This window comes from Pan paniscus, chromosome 17 (genome assembly GCF_029289425.2).
Source record: "Pan paniscus chromosome 17, NHGRI_mPanPan1-v2.0_pri, whole genome shotgun sequence".
NCBI lineage: Eukaryota > Metazoa > Chordata > Mammalia > Primates > Hominidae > Pan > Pan paniscus.
This window is the reverse complement of record NC_073266.2, coordinates 81,606,586-81,626,100: the sequence shown is the minus strand read 5'-3', so window position 1 is coordinate 81,626,100 and position 19,515 is coordinate 81,606,586. Positions and strand designations below refer to the sequence as shown.

Here is a 19,515-nt window from a genome sequence, read left to right as displayed (position 1 = left end):
GTAATTTTTGTGTATAACGTAAATGTTCCATGTACCATTTTTAAACTGGAGGGGAATAGATGATTCATTGCCTTAGAGAATATTGCTTTCTTTATAATATACTTTTAAAGTAAAATAAAAAAAATTTAAAGTTTACCAAATTTTTGAGCACATGCCTATGAGTAATCTTAAAGTCTAACACACTCCTAGCAATTTAGAAGAAAGTTTCTGTGGAAACACATTTTCCAGTAGTCTATAATCATCTACAGTCTGCTTTGTACCGTGCACAGAAATATTTAAGTGTGTTGATGATATTCATTTTCACTTGCAATCTGGTTTAACTGGCAACTGGCAAAACCAGTTAAAATTAAGAAGATGGATATTTTGAGCTAAACTACAAACAATTCTGCTGGAAATAGAACGTGATAACTAAATTGCTATCATTCATGCCTTGCTCTCTAGAATCTGGCTAATGGAGGATTGAAGAGGCTACAACTTTCCTACATTGAACATAACAAAACAGACCAATAAACTGGCTCTCCTTGAGCATCTGAAATTTCCTCCAGACATCTCACAAATGCAAAGAGAAAGTTAGTGCCAAAACAAATATTATACTCAACAATTTCGACGACTAATATGTTAAGCAGGAATTTCTCTCTAAACGCTATAGAACTAAAAAAAAAATACCCTAGTTTAAGGGCAGGTTTAATCCACCACTGTGTGCATACCACACAGGGATAAGGAGATCATTAATCTGAACCAACTTTAGCAGTTAATTAAAATATGTGCTGTGTCACTCAGAGTGTTTCTCTAAACTTAACTATTATTGAGATTTAGAATCTCCTTAAACTAACAAAAAAAGAAGAGCCATCTTAGAGAGAGGATGGAAGAAGAGCATCTGTTCTGCAAAACTTCCCACAGCAATTGGCTTGGTTTCTCTGCTAATTATGCTCCACATCAGGCTGGGAAATTTAACAGGTAAGCTTTTATTATTTACTCTGGTCTCTTTGTTGGAAGATGCCCCCTCTGGTGGCCATAAATCTATTTTTAAAGAAAAATAATTAGTTACAAGTGCTTCTCAAAAATTGATGGTGAGAGAAGGAAATCAAAATACTTTAGACCCAAAACTTATTTTGTTTTTTTTTTGTGGCATTGGCTGTTCGTTCTCTCCAAACTTTTAGTTACTTCATACACATGGACAAGAAGCATCACTGTCAACTTTAATATCTATCTAACAGACTGCATGAGAATACCCAAAAGCAAAAGCAAAATTGTGTCCCAAGACTCTCATAAGAGAAAGATGCCACAGAGAAAAGAAGATCTGAGCAGATCAGTCTTGAGGTAGAACAATCCGGATTGTCGGTTTCTTGCCAACTGCCAAAGAATTTCAAGAAAACCCATCTCACCACTGCAAGAGGAGACCATAGAGGTCTTTGGGAAAACACATGGGAGAGGTACTTCTCCTCCCATTCCTTCACTATAAGGAATCATATAATAGTAATTTTCAATCAAAATAAAGCGTGAAAAAGCATTGTTGACAAATTTTATGTCACTATGGCAGAAAGTCTATAATAACTGAAGTTCTAGCAGTTATGAGACCTTCTTTAGTAAAAACACCAGTGTCTATTTCATCTCATTGTTCTAGTCCTATAACATTAAGCCTAGTGAAACTCAATACGCAATTAATTAGATATAACTTTAATTGCAGTGAATCAATACATTATTTAACAAATATGCTAAGTTAAAAATCAATCTAGTCTCCAACCTAAACTTCGCAAAGCTCTCAGAATTTCTATTTAATCACTTCTAAATGATTCTCCACCAGAATCAGCCAGCTTCCGCCTTTACTCAGTCAGTCCATCAGCTTGGAATGACCTGCTTCCTTCTGTTCTTCCTCTAAGTTCCAATCAGTGCTCACTGAAAATCCCATCTCCCTAAGAATTCTGTACCCGCAGGAGTCTACATCTTTCCCTGAATTCTACTGGAGTCACATGTATTGTCTTTTTTCATTTACCTATTTGTAAGTGATTCGTAGCTCTTCAGCTAAACTGTGTAGTCTTGAAAATCAGGATATGTAATTCTTTTTTTTGTATACTTGTATATGATTCTTTTTTTGTATACTTGCACAAAAGTAGTATTCATTAAATATTGCTGTACAAGTCAGTGAGTTAAGTATATTTAAAGAAAAACAAATCAATCATCAAACAACACATATTTATCAAGACCCTACTTTGTATGAAGTGTAATCCTATGGACAAAGGATGACATATGTACACACACACACACACACACACACACACACCCCCAGGGTCTTGATCAAGTAGGCTTATTTTATACTTAGGAAAATAAGACCTAGAGTGGTGCAAGATAGCCAATGATGCATAGATAATAAGTATAAAATGGGCAATTAAAACTTATGAGCATAATTTTTAATTTATATATGTATATAATTTATGTACATTTGAGTATAAGTGGAATGTTGAAAGCAGATGGAGCCAGCATTCCACGCAGAATGTGTCACCACGTAAAGCTTTATCCCCACCGCAAACACAGTGTCAGGGGTAGTCCAAGTGTTTGGAGTTATGTCCTATTAAAGTCTTGGTTGATTTTATCAGCACTCATACAAAAAAGTTATAATGATTTTATATCCATATAATGTATATATTTTTAAGTTAGAGACATTAAAAATAATTAAAATTAATCTCTTCATGGCACTTCTTTGGGAAAATAGACACAACCTTATTATAAAACAAAAGAGTAGATACTACCTCAAGCAAGTTAAATACTGTTTGCCTTCGTAGACTGTATGTATATCTACATTACAGAACATTTATTATTGAGGATTTTGAGAAAGACTCTTAGCCTAACTGAACTCAGTTTCATAATATCACATAATTGTGCATGTTCTTCATCTTTAAAATAAGAGCATTAAACAAAGCGATAGCTGAGCTTCCTTTAAGCTTGCTTTATTTGTCCAAAACAAATACCAGAGACACCCCCTGACTAGAATGAAATGCCTCCTAGCTGTTCACACTAAGTAATTACTTTTATATAATGCATTCAGCCTGGAGAACTCAAGGATCTCTGAGATTCTACTCTATCTTATTATTAGAAAATCTCCATAAGATGGCTGTTATTGTCACCACTCTTTAAGAAGTTAAATGAAGGCTTAGAGAAACGAAGTTGCTTGTTTACGGAAGGTCAAAGAAAAGAAAAGCAGGCAGAGCTAGGAATACACCTGACATCGTGGATCGTTTCCTTTGCCATACCCTAGAAGCATCTCAAGAACAGATTGACGGTAAATATCACTTTTCTGGGTTTAGAAAACAAATGTGTGGAAACATGGAGGCAAAGGCTGGATCTGCTCACTGGAGAGGCAGAGAGTTGTTCTCTAGTTGGACCAAGTGATCTGTACCATTAGATGCTCTTGAGTGAACCAGTGGGGTAAAAGGTTTTAAGTGTCTCAAAAAAGAGAACTGTTTCTACGGCCTTCATTGAAAAGTCTGGATTCTGCACACTTCTCTGGGTCCAAGACATTCTCTTTCAGGACTACATCTCTGAGAATTCCAAGCTTGAAATGTAACTTACACATCAATTATCATTCTGTCAATTTTACAGGTAAGAAAATAGCACAAGGCATATAAAATTCACGGATTTTGAAGCCACCTGAAATGAATTTTGAAATAGAGATCTGCCAACTTTTTTACTTGTGAAATCTGGAGTATGATGGGTAACCTCTCTATCCTATCTTATCTGCAAAGCAGAGATAACAATACATTACTCCTATGAGTGTTTCAGGCATTAGATTATTATGCAAAGAAGCTATCATGGTGGGGTCACTTAGTTGCTGTCTAATTATTGCTAACCTGGAAGGCTTTGGGGATGGTAATTTAACTAAGTCACAAAGTTCCATAAGGAAAGTGTTCAGGGCTTTGTCTAGTTGTCTCATTTCCCTATAAAACAGGGCCTCTACAGAAGAACCACAGTTAGCATTTTGTTACTAACTCTAAAAAAGCACTAAGCTTTGTCTTTAGCCACTGGATTTATTAGAGTGAGCAAGGACTAGGGGCCTGAGGCGAATCACTATGGGGAATAAATTAGGCAGAGTGAAGAATGAAACTCATTGTTATGCAAACACAGGTTAAAAATGCAGTTGTGTGAATTTTGTTTGGCTTTGTTTTAATGAAGGAGTGAGGTTTGTGGTTTTAGCACGCTCCCTCAGAAGGGGACCATTTCCACCCCAGGACTCATTTCCATGGAAGGCCCGTGGTAAACCTAAGGCAGCTGGTAAGTTTAGCACTTTTTGTTGTCCAAGAAAGTGTGGAAGAAACAAGGGCCAGCATTTTCATTGGACTGTCAGAGCAAAGATTGCAATAATTTTGTAAAATTTTGCAAAAAAATGACAACTCTGTGAAGTGAAGGCAATGTTAATTAGCTTGATCATGGCAATCCTCTCACAATGTCTGCATGTGTCAAAGCATCATCACATAGTACACTATGAATATATACAATGTTTGTCAATTATACCAAAATAAAGCTGGAAAAAAAGGAAAAGAAAAGAAACATGAAAAGAAAGTGACAATTGATATATATGTTGTGTAACATCAAATAAAACTGCATGTGAACTAACATCATGTTTGCAGAAACAGAGGAACTCAACGATTAATGTCAATCTTATGAAATAAATATTCTTAAGATGTTTATATAGGAGTATAGTTTATGCAATTAATATGTTCTTAAAACATTAGGAGCAAACATAACATAATTTTTACAAATTAAAACTTTTTGTCATGCTAGGAGGAAAAACATTTGAAAGGACATTCTCTGGTCAATATTTCTATAAAAGTTACTTATCTCATTTTAATGTTAATTCTGTATGTTGTAAACTGATTCATCCTGAGACCCACTTTTTGTTACTGAATTCTTATCAAAAAGCAAATTCCTTTGGGGCTCAAAAAAATTGCAGCACACATAATCACATAGGCAAGGAAGACTTTAAGGATGTCGCAATAATGGAAAGGGCACCAGAACTCAGTCTTAACTCCACTGGTAAAAATTGGCTGGAGAGCTTTTAAGAGCTAGGACTGGGGATGGAGGAGGGATTTTAGGGCATCTGTTGGCTTATTGGCCTTACCCAATGGAAAAGTACATTTTCTCCTATCTTCAGGACAGGAGGCAGTTTTACAACTTGGAAAATGTTAGGCTCCTATCCTCCCGTAGAAACTGGGAGATAGAGATGCTATCTTTTTTGATTATTTCTTTTCAAAGAGATGACTCCCAGATCCTTGAGAAAGACAGTTCTGAGTTGCGAAACTGGCAAGAAGCTTTTAATGAGATTTTCAACTCAAAGATGTAAAGGAAGAATTTAAAATTGCAATTTTTTAAAAGTAAATACTTATTTAAAAAAAGGAAGGCAAGGATCCTAGAGGCATGAAGAACCATCTAAAGTTTAGAAAAGCTGAGAGGAACATTGAGGCCTCCTTGAACAGACTCATCATAAAGAAGTTTTAAAGAGAGAACCTGGGCTCCCTCACACTTCAAAATGTTCTATAATATCTTAGTACATGAAATGTGTCTTTGTGTTCTCATTCCACTGTCCCATCTGACACCCTCACGTTCCCCCTCCTACCTTACCCCCATAGGCAGCCTCCCCACACACAAATGCACCTGCAAATCATTCCTACCTCATTTTCCTCCTTCTTTGCAAAGTCCTCAGGCTGGAAAACCTAATTTTGTTCCTCAGTGAGGCTTCCTTGCCTCATGCACCTCACCTGTGTTCTCAGTGGGTTGCCTGATGCCATAAACTCTGTGTTCATGCCCTAATGGAAGGCTCATGGTAGATTACTGTGTCATCCTTCTAAGGATGCCTGCGTATGTACAGTGGACATTTGGGAACACAATATCTAACTCACTAGACAGGCCCTCTAGAAATTAGTGCTAATGAAATGTGAACAAGGCAGACTATTTGGGTTGAAGATAAGGTGGAGATGAGGGTAGTCTTCAGAGCCTCCCCTAAATTTCAGCACACGGCTTTCCCTTTCCCTGGTGTGTTCTTTCAAAACCAATGGTGGCAGTAAAGCATCCCAGAGGGCTGACAACAAACGGGTGTATCACCCCAGCCCTGCATGGAGGAGGGTGGGAAGAGAAGGGAGAAGGGTGTGTAGAAGCTCTCAGAAAGTTTTCAGGCTTTTTACCTCTTTATGTATATTTTCTTTTATGATCATCACAACACTCCCTATCTTTACGCACAAGCTCATTTTCAAAAAAACATAAAATAGGCCAGGAGCAATGGCTCCTGCCTGTAATCCCAGCACTTTGGGAGGCCGAGGCAGGTGGATCATCTGAGGTCAGGAGTTCGAGACCAGCCTGGCCAACATGGCAAAACTCCATCTCTACTAAAAATACAAAAATTAGCTGGGTGTGGTGGCATGCACCTGTAATCTCAGCTACTCTGGAGGCTAAGGCAGGAGAATCACTTGAACCCAGGAGGCAGAGGTTGAAGTGAGCCAAGATCGCGGCCTTGCACTCTAGCCTGGGTGATAGAGGGAGACTCCATCTCAAACAAACAAACAAACAAAACCCATAAAATAAATGAATATTTTTATGAATAAGTACCAAAGGAGATATCAGAAAGTTCCAGTATAGACGTAGAGTGTAAATGTCATCAATCAAACCAGAATCCTCCTGACTCATAGCACACCCGGAATGTCCGTTTAGTCCCATTCAGCAATCCTCTGGTTAAGGGCTTGGAAAAAGGAATTGAGGCACCCGTCTCCTCCCCCAAAGTAGAATTCAGAAGACATTCCTAAATATACAGACAGGGAGAACCTCTTTGGAAAGTTTGCACTTTAGAACCCTGAACGTTATATTTTCTGTCGCCCAGGCTGGAGTGCAGTGGCGCAATCTCGGCTCACTGCAAGCTCCGCCTCCCTGGTTCACGCCATTCTCCTGCCTCAGCCTCCCGAGTAGCTGGGACTGCAGGTGCCCGCCACCACGCCCGGCTAATTTTTTTGTATTTTCAGTAGAGACGGGGTTTCACCGAGTTAGCCAGGATCGTCTCGATCTCCTGACCTTGTGATCTGCCCGCCTCGGTCTCCCAAAGGGCTGGGATTACAGGCGTGAGCCACCGCGCCCAGCCATTTTCTTTCATTTTTATGTGCTTCCCATAAATTTCATGAAACTCTGCTTAAGATTTTATAAATAATTATTTGTGAATATACCAGTAGAAATGGATATTTGAGAGAATTACAAGTTTCAGTGTGCTTTAGAAAGTCTACAGAGTCAGCCTCCAAGGAAACATTAGGGAAAAAAGCAGCCTCTTCGTATCTATGACTGGGTGGTCTCCCAGCAGCAAAGATCAAGGTTATTGATCTCTTCTCTATACATCGGCCCTACACATTTGGGTCTACTGCTGAGGTTGAGTATTACTGGCCATCCTTTCCCTGCAGGTGAAACAAGGTCTTTCGGGTAATATAGCCCAAATACAGCACTTACGCCTTTCCCTGAAACTGGGAAGACAGCAGAAAGCGTGTCTCCTCACTCTCATGGGCAGTGTAACTAACTTAGAGGTCTAAGCCTGTGGGTCTTGTAAGTCTTATAAGTGCTTCCCTTCCATCATGTGCAAGCCACCTGGGGAAAGGTGCAAGGGGCAGGAACTTGGAGGGCAGAAATTTTGAACTTGAAAGAAATAGTCAAATCAAGGAAAATAATTAAATAATTTATAGCTCTTTTCCAGGATAAATATGCAACTACTCTTCTTGGGGTAATAATGATAATAATCTCTTTTTTCTGCTTTTTACTCAGACGTAAGCATTGTGCTACATTATCTGCTGGGTTTTTATTTTAAATTGGAAAGCTAAGTATCATTTTCACTAGAAAACTAAGTAAATTGCTAAGGCAGTAAGTGGCAGAGTGAAATGTAGTTCCCTGGTCCCTCTGACTGTAGCCCACGCTTGTGATGTCTCTGCCTAGTGTAGGGAGTAGTTAATTCTAGAATACCGTGCAAGAACGGAAAGACCAGGAGTTTGAGTGTCAGAATAACATGGCTTTCTTTGAATGCAAACTCTGCAATATACTCAATGTATAACCTCAGAAAAGTTGTTTAACACCTCTTACTGTCAGTTTCCAACCTATAAAATATAAGAAATTGTCATGATAGCTCTCAGTAGAAGGCTCAGGATATAGGAATAGGTTCACAGTAACTATTACTTCTTTTCCTCCCTGGAGTATGGGGGGTGGGGAGAACTATTGTTTTCTTAACAAGGGATTGAGAAAAACCCAGAAAAGTTGCTGGCATCTCAGTAGGGGGAATAATGTGCCCAAATGAAAAACCAAAAGTCATTGATTATGAAGTAAAATAGAAAAGATTCTTTCTGGAAAGAGAGATCAATGATTAGAGAAAGACACCCAGGTTAGAGCAGGTTGAAGATAGGCAAGATTTGTAATAAATATTTATAAAACAATGAAGAAAGAGGGGAAATGAAAGAATTAATAGCCAGTCTGATAAAATGCTGGCCAATCCATAAGTATAGAATCTTGCTTATCAAGATCAACAAAATCATACCACTAAATTGTATTACATTATTGTCCTCTGTTCTCAATAAAAATAAACACCAGAAATAGTGTTTATCTTTGAGGAAAATGCATAGGCTAATCTTAAATCAAGTCCACATATTTTCTTCCAACGGAAATATGAATATTTTCCTGGTAAATCTGCCTTAACATCCTATGATAGATGTTCCCATTGTTCTTCAGGAACAAACAAGGTAGGATTTTTTTTTTTTTTTTTGAGCAATGTGCAAAATGGAAACGTTTGAAAAATAGTTTCTTAAATCGCAGTGTGTAGTCACTAATGGGCTATGACAAGCTATTTTTCCAGTCTTCCATTTTCAATCCATATTTCTGAATAGCTTTGTGAGATTTTGCATTAGTTTCACAGATTTCCCCAAATGATTATGCCGCAGTAATAGAATAAGGAGCATCTGCGGCAGGCTGATTGTATCACACAGTGTTTACTGAGAATGAAGGACTGTCACACGCATGCTGATCCGAGAAATAAGCTTGAAGATTACTATTATTAAACAACCAACTGTTAAAAGATCCACACGACATATTAAGGGGAAATATAGAATAAATTGGTTTTGTTGCTTAAGCCAAATATTTTGGAATTCATCCACATTAAGCTCTCACTTTTTCTCACCATGGTCCTTGATTTTGTGATAAGTTTGCATGCATTACTGTTCCCGGAGGTACATTTAGTTTAATTAAATTTTACTATTAAAAAGTATTAAAGCCAGCTTCTCATAATCCTTAGGAAACCTGGCGTGGAAACACATTGCTTCCCTAACACTTTCCTGAAGGAGCTTGGACGACTTGACTCAGGCAGGTTGAGAGACCAGAAAGCCATCCAGAGAGGGCAGGGACCCAGCCATCCACCACCTGGTTCTACTCCCACCCTAAGGTTTGCCTCCTCCAGGCAGCATCACACAGCAACAGGGCTAGAGTTTAAGACACTTGTGTTCTACTTTGGAATCTGCCAGCTGACTTAGTCTTTTCATATTCTGTTTTAAAATATTATGATTATGTATTTTCCTTACTATTCTATAAACAAGAATTCACATTTGAAAAACCAAAAATGACAGGGTATCAGGGAGCTTATTTTCCATTTGAGCTGCATTCAGAAGCTTCTGCTGTCCTCATGCTCTCCCCCATTGTTGGCTGAGAACCTACTGTGTGCCACGTATTAGGCTGGAATCTGGGCGTACAGAGGTGAGGAAGGTCAAATCCTCTCCGCCAAGAGATTTACAGTCTCATCATGAAAATGCCCTGCCTTAATCCCTATCTCACACTGACAGCTGGTCTTGAAGGAGGAAGAGCTGCAAGTTCTGTTAGTCATTCTGAAGGGAGGAAATGGAAAAACATGGTATGTCACAATAAGGCAACCATCCTGATGAAATAAATGTTAAAGTATGCAAACTATATATTTGAAGGTAGTTTGTCATCTATTTTTTCTCACAGTCTTTCCTCTGATGGATTACTGAGTGCTTATTTGATCCATGATTGTCAATCATCCATCCTTGCAACATTTAACAAAATACAGACCCACTCTGTTCTCAGAAAGCACCACACAGAGATTCTGAGGCACTAATCAGGATGTAGAAAAACACCCCAGTCACCCTGCATTGGAAACGGAGAAGTGCTTTTGGAGCCATACTTCCTGCTGCGAGGTCATTAGCAGTGCGTCCATCCACAGCAAAGTGTTTTGCCACAGGTAATAACGGCTTAGTTTTTCCTAATGTTTTCCAAGTGTAGCATGAATGAACCAGCCAGTGTTTCTGTCAGGCCAAACCAAAGGCTCTTTTGTTGTTTATTTTATTCTGCATTTCTTACTTAGCAGCAGAGATCTTTTTAAACTTCTAAATAACTCGTGCAAAAAAAATTATCTAAAATATGGACACAGATACAGGTAAATGTCTAGACAAGGCTAAGTCACTTCCAAAAAGAAGGTCCCCAAGTCTTCTGTGCCAGTATCTTTGTAGGTCACCATAAAAAAATCTCAAGCATTTCTTCTTCAAAAAATGTCCCATTTATACCCCCAAAGTCTTTCCAATTTACCTTTCTATGCTACTATTCCTCTGTAGTACTGTCAGTCTAGTAGAACCCAGTAAGCTGGTTACATTGTTCAAACTGTTTCACTATCATCCAGTTGTAGAGACAGAAACAGATAGGCTTATACTCCAGCTGAACTGAATGTGCAATACCAGCTTAAGGTATGTTACTGTTCCAAGCCTCAGTTTTCTCAGTAAAATGCAACTAATAAGCAGATATTCTTTGCAGAGTGAGGAGAGGTAAGGTTATGCTACGATAACAAACAATCCTTCACTCAGTGGCTTTACACAATAAAATTTTATTTCTTATTCATACAAAGTCTTCTGTGGGACCAGAAGGCCTCTCAGGGATCCAAGCTACCGAATAATTTTGACTCTACTATCTCAATACAAAGCTTCCTTTTAGATGTCCAGGAGAAGATGGAGTAGAACAGGGGTGTCCAATCTTTTGGCTTCCATGGGCCACATTGGAAGCAGAAGAATTGTCTTGGGCCACACATAAAATACACTAACAATAAATTATGAGCTTAAAAAAAATTGCAGAAAAAAACTCATAATGATTTAAGAAAGTTTACAATTTTGTGTTGGGCTGCATTCAAAGCTATCCTGGGCCACGTGCGGCCCACAGGCCACAGGTTGGACAAGCTTGGAGTGGAGAGTCTTGCACTGGCAATTAATTGAGTGCTTTAGCCTGAAGGTGGTGCACATCAATCCTCTTCCATGTCCAACGGCCGGAACAAAGTAAATGGCTACATCCAACCACAGGGAGTCTAGGAATTACAGCCTTCCATGTGACAGGAAAAAAAAAAACAAGATATTTCTGAGCATTAGTTATGTCTACCAGAGTTGTTGTTAAGATTAATGAAGTAATAGATAAAAATCTTCCCAGCATACCCAGTATACTTTCAAAACTGGTAGACGCTGAATACATAGAAGGCATGATCATGATGACGACAATGAGGCCGATGATGACAATGAATAAATGGCTCAATATGTAAATAAGTAAATTAGAAGTGTTTCATTTAATTACTCAAATATTCACATGCTTTATCACATGAAACACAAATTTGTTGTTAGTTCCAATTGTAACTCCTATTTCTACTACTAATGAGACAGGTGCCTTCTGACCAAAGCTGTCCTGATCAGTAAGAATCATGGTCTTTTCCACTTAATTTCTCCAACCTTTCACACCATCTTGCATTACAGGCAGTTCCTAACATGACAAGCTATCATACTCTTTCACTAATGGGAACCCTCTTGAGTTCTGTTTCCTGTGCACTGACCCCAATTAAACAACTTTGTATTGGTGTCCCTGTTTCAAGACCCTGTTAGCCTACTCACTAATGTTACTCTCTTAAATTACTCATCAGAGTACCTCCCATAGGATCAAATACATTTTTCTCAAATCCTAAATGAAATATTACTGTTCCACAAATCCATTTAACACATCTACAGCAGTGATTTTTCAAATGTGGGGGTAAGGGAGATTGATGTGATGCAACATATTCTAGATGAGCTTTAGGCAGAGCTTTCTCCCTCTCCACATAAATGGGAAAAGAAATAAAAGTTAATTTTTAATCCCCTGAATGGGAAAAATAGCACTAGATGTATTATGTTTCTTTCTTTTTCTCCAGGTTCCATCCTCCATTGTATAAATACTTCGCAGTCTTTGCCAAGGCTCTACCCTATATATTTTTACACAGATGGATAGGTGAAAAAAATATATAATCAAAGTATGTATTGGGGCCAACTGTACACTTGTTTGGGGCTGGTTCCTCAGTGACAGTGTCTACTACACACCTAACACTATCAGATTGTGGATGTGACTTTCTTGACCTCCACCCTAGGGGCTGTATATGTAAGCACAGATAAGGGTTGTTTCTCAATTCTTGTTTGTTTCACCCTTTATTTTCTTATCACCTCACATTTGTTCATCTGGTTCTAATTTATTAGTCCTGGGAGACAACTCTAAGAGGCCTTCTGTGACCAAGGAATGGGAATATACTGTCCTTGGCTCCAAAACAGCAGTAGCAGTTATGGTTAGATTGAACTAGCATAGTTACCTACTTCTCTGACCTGAGTTTTCATCTTTCCTTCTCTCTGTGCACCCACCTGAGGAGGGCGAATGGATCACAGCCAACTTATCACGCTAACCCATAATACTCATGTGTTGCACTTCTTTCTTTTATGATTCCCCTTCTCTCTCATTTTCCAAGCACCCCAAGCCATCCTTAGCTTCCTTTATAGATTTAAGCAAGTTCTTAGCATGCTGGCAATTTTCCAGGAAAATCTTACCCTTCCTTCGACTTTAACAAAGAGGGTATGTTGCTTCTTCAATTTGTAGAGTTGGATTATTATCCAGAAATCAGCAACCCCATTTTTTTTCTTAAGGCCAGTGGTCTCTCAACCTGGGTCTGAGGCTCTGCCATAAGTAATAGAAACCTGGATGTATAATTCTGTGCCTTTACCTTAATCAGTAGCACACCAATCACCAATTGTAGATTTTTAGAGGTTGTTTGCCTGCCTTGTCTCAGCTCCCCTGCTTGTGCTCATTCTCTCCATAGTTACAGCAGAATAATTGGTAAAGCCACCTTTAATGGCCTGAGCCTGTTCTAGAGAACCCTGCTCATGGAGATGTAGAACCAGCCTATTGTCATTCCCATGGCCTTGGATATTATGGACAGGTCTCAGGTGGTAGGGCCTCACCGACCTTTAATCCTCCCTCTGGAAGGTGGATTTCAGTCCTCTGACTCTACCCTATAAGATACATTGACCACATGCCTCTTCTTCTGGCCAAATTAACACAAACATGAGAATCCAAAGTTCTTTTGTATCTCCGATGTCACGAAGAATGAGTATATTTCTGTACTTGGGCAAGCCTGGTTTCTATTCTCTAAACCCTCCACCACCATGTCTCCTGGAACACATGTGCAGAGGACTTTTGTCCATTCATTTTCATCAGTCAGAAATGCAGTAGGCAAAAGCCAATGCTTCCTCCGTGCGCATCTATCCCAATGCCTTCTGTACGCAGCCATCATCACTCCAGCATCTGAAGCTTGAAGGATTTCAGAGAGTTCCCTTCAGTTTTTCTCTTTCCTCGACACTATGCTGATTCACCAGTATTTATCACCTTTATGGGAAACACATATCATAGGTCACAGTCCTCCCCCTTACTCCTTCACATTCTGTCTCCTGCAGATGTCCCCAGTGTTTCGTAGCACATGGCCTCTACCAAGCATTCTATTACTTGTCTGTTTCTCTGACCCAGAATATGAGCCCAGAACAGTCGAGGTTAGTCACTTCTAATCCAGGTCCATTTGCAATGAATCTGTCTTCACCTCCACCAAAGACTATTATTTTCAGTGATGATTCAAGGATCTGAGCTCTTTTCTCCATGGGGCTCCACCATTTTGAATGTCTTCTCTTTCTGCCATGCAGAGATGAGAAAATGAGATTGAGAAGAGGATTTTGAAAAATATGTTATGGGCCAGGCCCGGAATTGGTGCACATCAATTATAACCTATTTCTTAGCCAAAATGTCACTATCTGTAAACAGCAATTTTCTCACTAGCTTTCAAGATTTTTTCTTCATGTATCATCCTCCAAGGTAACCAGGAGCCTTCATTTCTTCTGTGAGTACATAAACAATGCAGTTGGCAAGTTTGCCACCTGAGCCACAATCAGGAACACAAAGAATGAAACAAAGTTGTGTTTCATTTTTCTTTTCTTATTCTGCTTGCTGATCTAATTCCAGTTGTTCCTGCGTCATTTTTCTGCTCCTTGATTCACTGGAAGCATCATGATCATACTTGGGTCCGTGTGTTCTCATTCCAGAGACACACACGTGGGATGCCAGCCCATGGGTTAATTATCACAACACTGACAAGGCAGCATTGATTCAAATGACAAATTAGTGTTATTTATATATTGAGGCAGCAGAGGCATTTTGCAAGTGTCATGATAGAACCCAGAAACTCCAGATGACAATGGAGGAAGGGGGTATAAATGACAGAAAGAGGAATGGGCAGAGGGAGAGGGCATCTTCGAACATTTGTTATTGGAACCAGAAGCTTCTAGGTGGTGACAAAATAGATCTAAGTTTGTAAAGGTGGAAATGAGTGAAATAGCCAGGAGCAGGTGTGGAGTAAAGACGTCATTGCCAGGAAAGCCAGAGCGTAGGCACGATCTCAGCCAACCTATGTCCAGGCTTCCAGGCATAGCACACATGCCCAGGTTTACAGAAACATGCTGGGAGATGCTAACCTCAAGAGCAAGGGGATTCAGAGGCTAAGCAGAGGTGAGCAATGGATCACTGGAGAAAATATACACAACACTTCCAAATTGAAGGGTAACCTGAAAATGCTGAGGTTCTGTAGCATTAAATAAACCTTCTAAAGTTCAGGTGCCAATCAGGGCTTCAGTTTGTAGAAGTAGAAATCTCAAAGGCTAACTCTGTTGACAAATTGCTAGTATTCCCTTCCTTCCCTTAAGCCAGAATGTCATCGGAAACAATGTTACATGCATTCCTGCAAAGGGTAGCACCCAGGTATGGCCAATTGCAGGACATGAGAAAGCACAGGGATAAAAGCCTTTCTAATTATATCTCTCCATTTTCACTCATAACTGCTATTTCTCCTTAATTTGGTTGATGTAAAAGTAACTGTGAGTTACTGGAAATTGTGATGCTTCTCTCACCTACTAACCAGGTTCTCCCTGTGTCCTTTCAGAGATAATTATTGTAGTATTGATATTATTGGATCAGGTGTGGCCTCCTTAAGAAAATGAATTGAGCAACCGCATGGATCAAAATTTCATTTTAATGCAAATGTTGGGGGATAAGTGCACCATTGCCACCCTATCCCATACCATTACCATAGTGTAAATATAAGGCATCATTTCTTTGAACACATGTACTCTACACACACGTACACACACGTGCGCGTACACACATACACACCACCCACAGAAATAATATATAATGTTTATATAATTTGAGGGGTTTTTAAATTTTTAATGATCAATTTCACTAGATAACTTTCTTTGTTTGTTTGTTTGTTTTGTGACGGAATCTCACTCTGTCACCCAGGCTGGAGTGCAGTGGTACAATCAGTTCACTGTAACCTCTGTCTCCCAGGTTCAAGAGATCCTCCCACCTCAGCCTCCCTAGTAGCTGGGACTACAGGTGTGTGTCACCAAGTCCGGCTAATTTTTGTATTTTTGGTAGAGATGAGGTTTCACCATGTTAGCCAGGCTGGTCTCAAACTCCTGACCTCAGGTGATCCGCCCACCTCAGCCTCCCTAAGTGCTGGGATTACAGCCGTGAGACACCACACCCGGCCTAGAAAACATTTTTTATATGCACTGTGATACCTCAGGGAAGCTACATGGCAGGTTGAAGCAGAAAAATAAAAAACTGTCCTTTTTTTTCTGACTCTTTTGCTCTGAGGTCTTAGAGCACCCAAAGGGTTTGTGGAGGAGGTAAAGAGAGGGGAGCTGGGGGGTGGGTGCTGAAGTAGTAAAGAAGGAGATCAAAAACAGCATGCTGGAGAAGCAGGGGGAGAGTGAGTGGTGTTACACCTTCCAGCCCCCACCACCGAGAATAGAACAATTCCACAGGGCCTGGAGGAGGAAGGGTAGAGAGGCCTCCGGGTCCCAGGAGGCAGCCTGGGCCAGATTTCCTGGCAGATTTCAGGAGAAACGGACATAAGGTGAGTGTCCAGACCGGTCCCTGGGCAGCCTCAAAGAAAATTTTGTTTGTCCTGGGGAAGTGAAGAAGCAGCAGAGAACTGCCACTCCTGAAGGAGGCTCCCAAGCATAACACTTCCTAATTTCCCCAGGAGGATTTGCCCCTTCAAGGTAGGTAGAGTCCTTGCTACTTCTCTCCCAGCAAAAGAAAACAAAATCTGCTGTACAATAAATCCCAGTCAGGGAACCCAATCACACCTCTTCTATGACATCCCCTGTCATTGTCAAAATCTGAACCAAAGCTGCTGACGTGCCAGCACGTGAAGGCAAGAATGGTAATTGATTAAGGTGCAGGTTGGGTTCTCAGGAGGAGGAATCTTCTTTCTATGGATGCTTACATTTCAGACACATAAATGAACACTCCCTTGTCTCTGCCTCAAAATTAAGCTGAAGTCTGCCTTCCTCTGTAATATACAATATGTCTACATTTCTTTATACAACTTTCTAGAGGAAATAGAAAGCAGAGAAGATGCAGACTTCAGAAACCCACTTATTATCCAAGGAGGATGAGGAAGACTCCAAGTGGTTATCCCATACCTGCTCCCCACAATATGCATCTAGAATCTTCTTTCTCAGAAGAGCCCGCCACCTGCCACTCACAGTGGAAACTTCACTATGAACTTTGCTACCCATTCTTTGTGGTATTAGACAATGTGTTCCCATGTAGGTACCACCTATATCCATAGGTCCTTGCAAAAGACTCAACACTATGAGGATAGAATCTTTCTTTCTGTCAAGAAATAAAACCTACACCAGATTCCATTGTGACATATGCAAGTCATGGATTGACATAAGAAATACATTTTTAAATAACCATATACATATGTAAATATTTGCCTATTTGAAAACTTCACAATGCTTTCTGTGCCTGTAACTGTGACCCTGTCCATGTCCACAGATCATTCTACATTTTTTGAGGCTAAAATTAACATCACCACTGACTCTAGTATCTAAGCAACACCAAAAGAGTAGTTATAGATAAACACAGCATGGTCAATAACTCAAAAAGAACAAATTAGGAATCTCCCCTTGGTGTAGGGTAAGCATATTTGTCTTAAAACATACAATGCTGGTTATCAGCCGTGGAGGTTAGAATTAAAAATTCAAACACATTTGGCAGGAGTTCCTGAGCTGAGAAGAGAGAAAGTAGGGTAAGTATAATATTCTACAAGAAAATGACTAAGATAAAGACATGCATTTTTAAGAAATGTATGAAAGAAACAAAGCCCTTGGACAGAATATGAAATCAAAATCAAACACATTTTAGACCCAGTTTAGTGAAACTGGAGAGTGCTGAAGACAACGAGAAAACAACCAGGACGAGAAGTGCCACAAAAGGAAGATAATTAAGAGGCTTTTCATTAGTAACAAGAGAGACTGTGAATAAGAAATGCTATCCTCAGGCTGCTTAGGAAAAAATAATTGTCTACCCACACTCATTTGAACTTTCAGTTCAACAGTGGAATCAAGAAATCTACACACAAATGAAGACTGAGAGACTACTATTTGAGAAAGACAGGAATTGATGAGGACAGAGGAGATTAGTAGCAACATGGAGCAGGGAAAATGGCAGACACACGTGGACAAATGTACATACTACAATTTTAAGTTTCTGTTTGTGTTTTATATCTTCTGATTCAGGAAGCTAGAAATAGAATGTGACCAAGAAGGTATGTCAATAAGAAAAAACAATCAAATGAGAAGGAATTAAGAGCTGCTTCAGGTGTTAGGAATCATGAGAACTAATCCACTACAGAGCATGCTCGTCCTGCCTGCCAAACATAAGTTGATCACTGGCTCACTGATATGGGGTGGATCTGTGTCCCCATCCAAATCTCACGTTCAGTTGCAATCTCCAATGTTGGAGGTGGGGCCTAATGGGAGGTGACTGGATCATGGGGTCAGAGTTTTCATAAATGGCTTAGCAACGTCCCTCCTTGATACTGTATTGTGAGTGAGTTCTTGTGAGATCTGGTAGTTAAAATATGTGTGGTATCTCCCCACTCTCTCTCTTTCTCCTGCTCTGACTGTAAGACAAGCCTGCTTCCCCTTTGCCCGCCGTCATGATTCTAAGTTTCCTGAGGTCTCCCTAGAAGCAGAAGCTACTATACTTCCTATATAGCCTGCAGAACCATGAGCCAATCAAATCTCTTTCTTTATAAGTTACCCAGTGTCAGGTACTTCTTTATGGCAATGAAAGAATGGCCTAATATACCCACCTATCCTGATTTTTAGCATTTTGGTCATTTCTGGCATTTGGGTATGTCTCTTCAGTTCTTTATTTAAAATGCCATTATATTTTACCCTTTATACTTATGTTCCCAATATAAAACAGGGGACTTGTAACCACAGAGTACGTATTGCTGGAAGCTGACATTCTAAATGTCTACTTATAATGAATCCAAAAAGTTGCTATGAAACTCTAGGGAAAGGTAGGAGATTAAAATGCTAAGTTCTATTATTGTTTTTTAGCCCTTGAGTATCAGTTAATATGTCTTACCTCACTAGATCATGGAAAGCAATGCTGAATGAGCATAGCAAAGGGAGAATAACTGACAGACCTTTAGGCTTCTCTCATGAAAGCATTTTGTCCAGTTGCTGCTGAGGGCTTTGTGCTTGTGTATGTTTATGGGACAAGTGAGGATAAATTTCAAATGTTACTGATATGAACAGTGGTCACTGCGGGCATCGGAACACAGGACGATGTTGTCGGTTTGTGAAATTGACTTAGTTGTCAGGACTTGGGAAGGCACATGTTCTAGTGTGGAGTTACACTGAGCACTTCAGGAAATGTCTGGGGAATCTATTTTGCACTATAAAAATATGACTGGAAAAATTTTAAGTAGTAGCCCAAAAGAGTCAGCCACATTCAAGCAGCCATATTCATTTGTAGGCTACAACCTACCATGTGGAAAACTCTGGCTATGCAGTCACATCATACTGAAGATGGATTTCCATTTGAGTAACTGATAATGTAAATTTGGTTTTGCTTTTCTGTGAGGCTGCTGCAAGGAAATGAAGATGCCATAGAAAAATGTAGTGAGTTAAACAGTGTTCCCCAAAAACTTCTTCCAGAAGAAGCTTTCCACCCACAGCCTCAGAATGTGACCTGATTTTAAAAAGGTCTTATTAAATGTAATCTGTTAAGATGAAGTCATCGTGGATTAGGGTGGGACATAATCCA

At 39.6% G+C, this 19,515-nt stretch overlaps 1 protein-coding gene and 1 long non-coding RNA gene across 2 annotated transcripts in view; one reads left to right on the top strand and one right to left on the bottom strand.

Annotated features, from left to right (window-relative positions):
- LOC134729259 (uncharacterized) overlaps nt 1-17,013 on the bottom strand; it is a 318,822-nt gene extending 301,809 nt beyond the window's left edge. Inside the window, exon 1 of the long non-coding RNA XR_010110166.1 lies at nt 16,869-17,013. This is a non-coding gene — a long non-coding RNA (uncharacterized LOC134729259). The remainder of the gene's footprint in view (nt 1-16,868) is intronic.
- The window catches only part of LOC100988975 (putative uncharacterized protein encoded by LINC00305), a 76,064-nt gene that overhangs the window by 27,595 nt on the left and 28,954 nt on the right, over nt 1-19,515 (top strand). The window lies entirely within an intron of this gene.